Genomic DNA, 7,370 nt, shown 5'->3' on the forward strand with positions numbered 1-7,370 from the left:
CTCTCTCTCTCTCTCTCTCTCTGTCTCTCTCTCTCTCTCTTTCTCCTTCTCCTTCACATTGGAACCTGTCTTCTTTATCCATGTCACATTTCCCCTCCACTTACAATCACTTATTTCAGTCTCTCATCAATAAGAGAACTTGACTATTCCTTTCTTGACCAATACCATTCTTTAGAGAGAGGATGATTGAGTGAGATGATTACAAAAGTATCTCAGCATTTTGGTATTGGGAGGAATTTCAAAGGCTGTATGTATTGGGAATGCAAATTTGGAAGATTTTCCCTGCCCCTAGGCTAAAGTGCACCTGAAGCCCGGGGTGGGAGGCTTGTTTTTCAGTAGATACTTTTTGATTGGCCAGTGAGTCAATAAGGTTGTTACATTCTCTGAGCCAGGAGAAGGCTATATAAGCCCTGATGTGAGGCTTTGTTTTGTGGGCTCACTTTGAGAAGTGTTCTGTCTGTATTCTGGGAAGCCGTTGTCCAGGGCCCCCCCAGCTTTGAAACACCCAGATGTGGAAACCCAGATGTTGACTGGGTATGGATGTAATGGCTGGACAGTTTGGAAAGCTGTCTACTTGATCTGTTTCTGTCTTGATAATTCTGTCTGTGTATTTTGAAGTTCGGGGTGCTGACCTTTTCCCCCTGAACAAGGTAAACGATATATGTCTGATTGATTAAAGTAAGCTTGTTAACCCATTTTGAGTTGCTTTCCTTTAACAAAGCAGATCCAAGAACCTGTATGGGCAGCAAACCCTGAGGACATGCTTGGGGTGCTTGCTGCTACACTGTCTAATCCAAATTTCACTTGAACAGATATCCCTTCTACAAATCCCCAGGAACTAGGGTATTCAGAGTGGGATTCTGCAAAAATAACTCAGGTCAGCAAACAGATATTAATCACCTAAAATATGAAAAATAGATTTAGGTCCTCTCCTCTAATAAGGTTCACAAAAGCACATATAGGACTCTCTCTGTGTCTCTGTCTCTGTGTATCCATGTGCCTATGTCTCTTTGTCTTTCTCTCTATCTCCCTCCCTCTCTCATTCCCCCCTCTCTCTGTCTTTCTGTGTGTCTCTCTCTGATTTTGTCTTCCTTCTCTCTCTGGCTTCCTGTATCAGTCCTTTTCTCTGTCTTTATCTCTGTATGTCTCTCTGTCTCTCTCTCTGTCACTCTCTTGACATCAAGGCCAGCACTCTACCCAATGTGCCAATGAGCTTCCCTGTAATTTCCCTAATGCAGGGAGCCAGAGAGAAGGAACTTTTACCAAAACAAGTTAGCATTCTCTCTGCAACTGATATGAGATGACATTAGAAAATTAGCTAACATTAGACTGGGAAGTAAAGTAAATGTTAAGCCAAGGAGTTTGAAATGTGTTTAATGTTTCTTCCTGAGCCACCAAAGAGTTTGTGTAGTCATATTTTGGACAAAAGAAATTATATGTGGGGGAGGGGGAACTATGTGGTACAGTGAATAGAGCACTGGCATTGACATTAGGAGGACCTGAGCTCGAATCCAGCCTCAGACACTTGATACTTAACTACCTTTGTGACCTTGGGCAAGTCACTTAACCCCAATTGCCTTGCCTTCACCCTTCAAAAATAAATAACATGCACAAAAAAAATTCATATCAGCTCTTTTTATGGCAGCCAAGAACTGGAAATTGTGAGGAAGCCCATCAATTAGGGAATGGCTGAACAAGTTTTGGTATATGAATATAATGGAATACTATTGTGCTATAAGAAAGGATGAAAAAGCAGACTTCAGAAAAACCTGGAAAGACTTACATGAACTGATGCTGAGAGAAGTGAGCAGAACCAGAATAATACTGTACACAGTAAAAGCCACAGTGTCCAATGACTGACTTTGAGAGACTTAGCTCTTCGCAACAATGCATGGACCTGAAACAACTCCAAAAGACTCATGATGAAAAATACCATTCATATCCAGAGAAAGAACTATGTAATTTGAATACAGAGTGAAGCAGACTATTTTCTTTATTCATTTTGTTTTGTTTTCTCATGGTTCCTCTCATTCATTTAAATTCTTCTATACAATGTGACAATGTAAAAATATGCTTAATAGGAATATATATGTAGGATATCAGATAGCATGCCATCTTGGAGAGGGTTGTAGCAGCAAGCACCCCAACATCCCAAGGGTGGCTGCCAACTACTTTAATCAATCAAACATATATCATTTACCTAGTTCAGGGGAAAAAAGGTCAGCACCCCAAACTTCAGAATAAACAGAGGTTACAAGCATAAGTTACAAGAACATTTCAGCAGACAGGCTTCCAAATTGTCCAACCATTACATCCATACAAAATCACAGTTACCAGAGAAGGAAGCATCAATATCTGGGTTTTCAAAGCCGGGAGGCTCTCAACGACAGCTGCCCAGAGTGTCATCTGGCCAAATCACATAACACTTCTCAAAGTGAGCCTCAAAGCATAGCCTCAAATCAGGGCTTATATAGCCTTCTCCTGTCTCAGAGAATGTAACAACCTTCTTGACCCATTGCCCAATCACAAAGTATCTCCTGAGAAACAAGCCTCCCACCACAGGCTCCAGGTGCACTTAAGCCTAGGGGCAGAGAAGACCTTAAAAATTTATATTCCTATAACCAGGGTAGAGCGGAGGGAAGGTGACAAAACTTGAAAAAGTTATGAAAGTAAATGCTGAAGACTAAAAATAAGTAAATTAAGGTATGAAAAAAGGAAAAAAATATGAACAGATATGTTGATAAATCATCAAGCATTAATTAAATACTTGTTATGTACAACACATTGTGCTATGTACTGAACATACAAAGAAAGGGGAGAGGAGACAGTCTTTGTTTTCAAACAACTCATATTCTAATGGGGAAGAAAACACATAAGTGACTTTGTACATGGGGGTGGTGGTGGAGAGAGAAAATGAACAGAAAGTAATCTCAGAAGGCACTCTCATTGGGTGGACTTAGACAAACCTCCAGCATAAAATTTGATTTGTCACTAGAAAGTCAGGGAAGTTACTAGGTAGACGTGAGTAGGGATACCACATAGACAGCCATAGATTTAGGACGTGTACTATCATGTTAAAGGGACAATAAGAAGGCAAGAGTTGATGATTCAAAAACTACATGAAGTAAAATGAAAGTGAATTTTAAGATTTTCAACATAGAGAGGGACCAGGAGAAGAAATTCTTTAAATGACAAAATGATTACATTATATTGGATACTGGAATATTAGGGACACTGAAATTTGCTGAATGAAGACGTTTTGCATGATTGTGGAATTCTCTTTGGCATCTAGGTATAGACGTAATTGGAGTAGGAAGAGACCGGAGGTGGAAGGACTAACTAGAAGGCTGTTCTAATATTTCAGGTGACATGTGATGAACCTGAACCATTGTGGTGGCTATGTTAGGGGAAAGAATAAAACATATATGACAGATATTGTTAAGGTAGAAATGACAAGATTTGGTATGGATAGGATATGTTTTGTCAGGAAAGAATCAAGGTTAACCCCAAATATGTGAGCCTGAGTGACGGGGAAGATAGTAGTGCCCTTAAAAATTAAAAAAAAAAGGAAAGGATAAATTTTGAAGAGACAGGGAAGTGAGGGAGGGCTCAGCAATTCCTGGGGACCTGAATCCAATAGAGTGGAGCTTGAGAAGATAGTGACCCAGGCCACAGTGGCCAAAGCAGATCCAGGAGTGAGGATGAGGAGGGCAACAGGGAGCTGGTCTTGGCTTTGCTGGAGGTCCAATGTTAACTGTGAACATGTCCTGGACCATCAGAAACAAGAAGGTGGTCAATTATTTACAGTTTCAGTAATCTAATGATGCAGATGAAGATTATGGCAGAGATTCAGCCCCTATAGCTAAGAAAATTTGATCATCATGCCAAGAGGCTAAAAACAACAGGTGGTCTAGGAAAAATTAACAGAAGATAGTTATGACTGTGAAGAAAAAGATATCAAGACCAAGAATGATTATTCATGCTCAAGACAGCATAGTAAAGATGAAAAAGAAGATCACAAAACTGTTTGCCAACAGTGGTAGGTAGCATCCAAAGAACAAAGAGATGCTCATGGAAGACATGGTGTAGCAGCAAGCACCCCAAGCATCTCCAGGGTCGCTGCCAACACAGGTTCTTAGATCTGCTTTGATAAAGGAAAGCAACTCAAAATGGGGTAGCAAGCTTACTTTAATCAGTCAAACATATGTATCGTTTACCTAGTTCAGGGGAAAAAAGGTCAGCACCCCGAACTTCAGAATATACAGACAGAATTATTAATACAGGGAAACAGGTCAAGTAGACAGTTTCCCAAATGTCCAACCATTACATCCATACCAAATCAACATCTGGGTTTCAACATCTGGGTTTTTCAAAGACGAGGGGGGGCTCGCAACAACGGCTTCCCAGAATCCAGATCAAATCACAGAACATTTCTCAAAGTGAGCCCCAAAACAAAGTTACACATCAGGACTTATATAGCCTTCTCCTGGCTCAGAAAATGTAACAGCCTTATTGACCCACTGGCCAATCAAAAAGTATCTACTGAAAAACAAGCCTCCCACCCCAGGCTCCAGGTGCACTTTAGTCTATGGGCAGAGAAGATCTTAAAAATTTACATTCCCATTACACATGGGCAATGAAGAACAAGAAGAGGAAGAAGAGGCACCAATTCCTGGAGAAAGATTCTAGCAGTAATGAAGACTTCCTAATGGAAGATGATTATAATAGTGAGAATGGAAATTCAAAAAAGAAAAACAAAACTATCATGAAGAAATCCAAGAATGAAAGTAAAGAAAATATGATGCCCCAAACTAAGGTAAAGGCTACAGTGACACCAAGTTCAGTTAAAGGAAAAGGAAAAGTGGTTGTCCCCACAGCGTCCGAGGTATCAAAGGCAAAGATTCCTTCCCCCAAAGAAAGTACAAGGATCTCATGGGAAAAAACCACTGACCTGGAAAATAGATCCAGGAGAGATAATTTAAAAATTATTGGACTACCTGAAAGCCATGATCAAAGTAAGAAGCTAGAAATCATCCTCCAGGAAGTTCTCAAAAAAACTGCCCTGATGTTTTAGAAGCAGAGAGCAAAATAGAGATTGAAAGAATCCACTGATCACCTCCTGAAAACGATCCAAAAAAGAAAACTCCTAGGAATATTATAGCCAGGTTCTGCAATTCCCAAATTAAGGAGAGAATATTACAAGCAGCCAGGAAGAAACAATTTGAACATTGTGGAAACACAATCAGGATAACCCAGGATCTTGCAGCTTCTACACTGAGGGATCGAAGGGCTTGGAATATGATATTCCGGAGGTCAAAGGAGCTGGGATTAAAACCAAGGGTCACCTACCCAGCAAAACAGAGTATAATTTTTCAGGGAAAAAATGGTCATTCAGTGGAATAGAGGACTTTCAAGAATTCTTGATGAAAAAACCAGAGTTGAATAGAATATTTGACATTCAGATACAAGAAACAAGAGAAGCATGAGAAGGTAAACAGGGAAAGAAATCATAAGGAACTTATCAAAGTTGAACTATTAACATTCCTACATGGAAAAACAATAATTATAACTTATGAAACTTTTCTCAGTAGTTGAAGGGATTAGAAATTTATATATATATATATATTTATTTATGTATATATAGATATATATATATATATGTCTATATGTGAGGGTATATGGGCATATGAATACATATGTGAATGTGTGCATATATGTTTACAGGTATACATAGATAGAGGGCACAGGACCAATTTAACAGGAAGGGATGATACTTAAAAGGTGAAATTAAGAGGTGAGAGGAATATAATGAGAGGAGTTGGGGAGAGATTGGGGCAAGCAGAAGAGGCAAGGGAAAATGGTTACAATGGAGGGGAAGAATAGGAAGGCAAAAGGGAATGGGTCAACCTTATTCCCATTGAATCTGGATTGAGGAGGGAGTGAAATACACACTAAATAGCGTATCTCACCCTCTAGGAGAATGGGGGAGAATGGGATGAGAGGGGGGAATGATGGAAGGGAGGGCACTCTCGGGGGGTGGGAAGTTGGTAGCACCCACTTTTTAAAAAGGACGGGATCAAAGTAGAGAATAGAACAAGTGGGAGGTGGAATAGGAGGGAGGGAAATATAGTCAGTATTTTACAATATATCTACTATGTTATTGTTTTGCATTAGCCACACATGTACAACCTATACAGGATTATCTTCCCAATAAGGGTAGGTGACAAGGAAGGAAGGGAATGAATCTGGAATTCAAAGTTTTAAAATTAAATATTCAAATATATATATATATATATATATATATATATACACACACATATGTGTGTGTGTGTGTGTACTATTATTAATACCATCTTAGATGTAATTGTGAAATAAGATATATAGGCACCGAGGCATAGAGATCCACTGGAAAAGTCAAAAGGGGTATGGGAGAAAATATGGGAGAGAGCAGATTGGAGAGGAATATCCTGTGGGACTGCTATTTTGGGGCAGTGGTTAGGGGAAAATCAGGGAGAAAATTTGTAACTCAAAATCTGGCGGAAACGAATTATGTAAATCAGAAGTTAATAAAGCATTAAGAAAAAAGAAAAGACAAGGAGCTGGAAAGTCCCCTAGAAAAGAAAAAAAGTCTGTCAGTTCTCCCTATAAAAGTCTGGGGATGAAGGGTCTGAAGATAAAGCCTAGTCTGGGGAAGAATAAAAAGTGATGATTTGGGGAGATTTTAATTTTTAAAATGAGAGGGGAAAAAGAAAATCTACTTAGGAGAAGAACATGACTCTGGCTCTGAGTTTATTCATGGATTTTGAATGCTTTACCCTCTTCCATTCCCCTCCCTCCACTGGTGATAGGGAAAAGAATTTTACCCCCCTCCATTTTAAAGAGAAAATTATGGCCAAGTTTTTTTTTCATTACCTTTGTCTCTTGGCTACTCTCCTTTTCCCAATCTCCAATAAAAGCCATGATAAATATCCAATCCAATCCAAAATATCCAATCAATTTACCATCTAATCTTAAAAGAAAAATGAAAGGGTAGTACAGGTGAAGCAATAAGATTTGAGGCAAACATTATTGAAATTTTAACTTTACTTAAAAGTTTTCAAGGTGAACAGGAATCCAGAAAACAATAAGAATTCCAAATGAAAATGGTTGTTCCTTATTTACCTGAATTTAAAAAAAACCATTGACAGTAAAAAAAACAATATGTATATATTTTTAAAATCATGAATCTAACCTTTTATTTACTGGGTAGGAATATGATAAATGTGAATACAACTTTAAAATTTCCATATTTCTAACCCCATTTGGGAACAACCAGGCTACAGGACTTTTTGGTGTGGGTTTTTGTTGTTATTGTTTTGTTTTATTGCTGT

The 7,370-nt window shown here is 38.8% G+C and overlaps 1 pseudogene; it reads left to right on the plus strand.

The window, feature by feature from the left end:
- Positions 1-3,762: 3,762 nt before the first annotated feature.
- Positions 3,763-6,699, plus strand: LOC138155934 (nuclear ubiquitous casein and cyclin-dependent kinase substrate 1-like; annotated as a pseudogene).
- Positions 6,700-7,370: the final 671 nt, after the last annotated feature.

The sequence above is a fragment of the Petaurus breviceps genome, unplaced genomic scaffold (genome assembly GCF_028583685.1).
Source record: "Petaurus breviceps papuanus isolate PSGF00001 unplaced genomic scaffold, PetGlider_PUasm1.0 98, whole genome shotgun sequence".
NCBI classification, from domain to species: domain Eukaryota; kingdom Metazoa; phylum Chordata; class Mammalia; order Diprotodontia; family Petauridae; genus Petaurus; species Petaurus breviceps.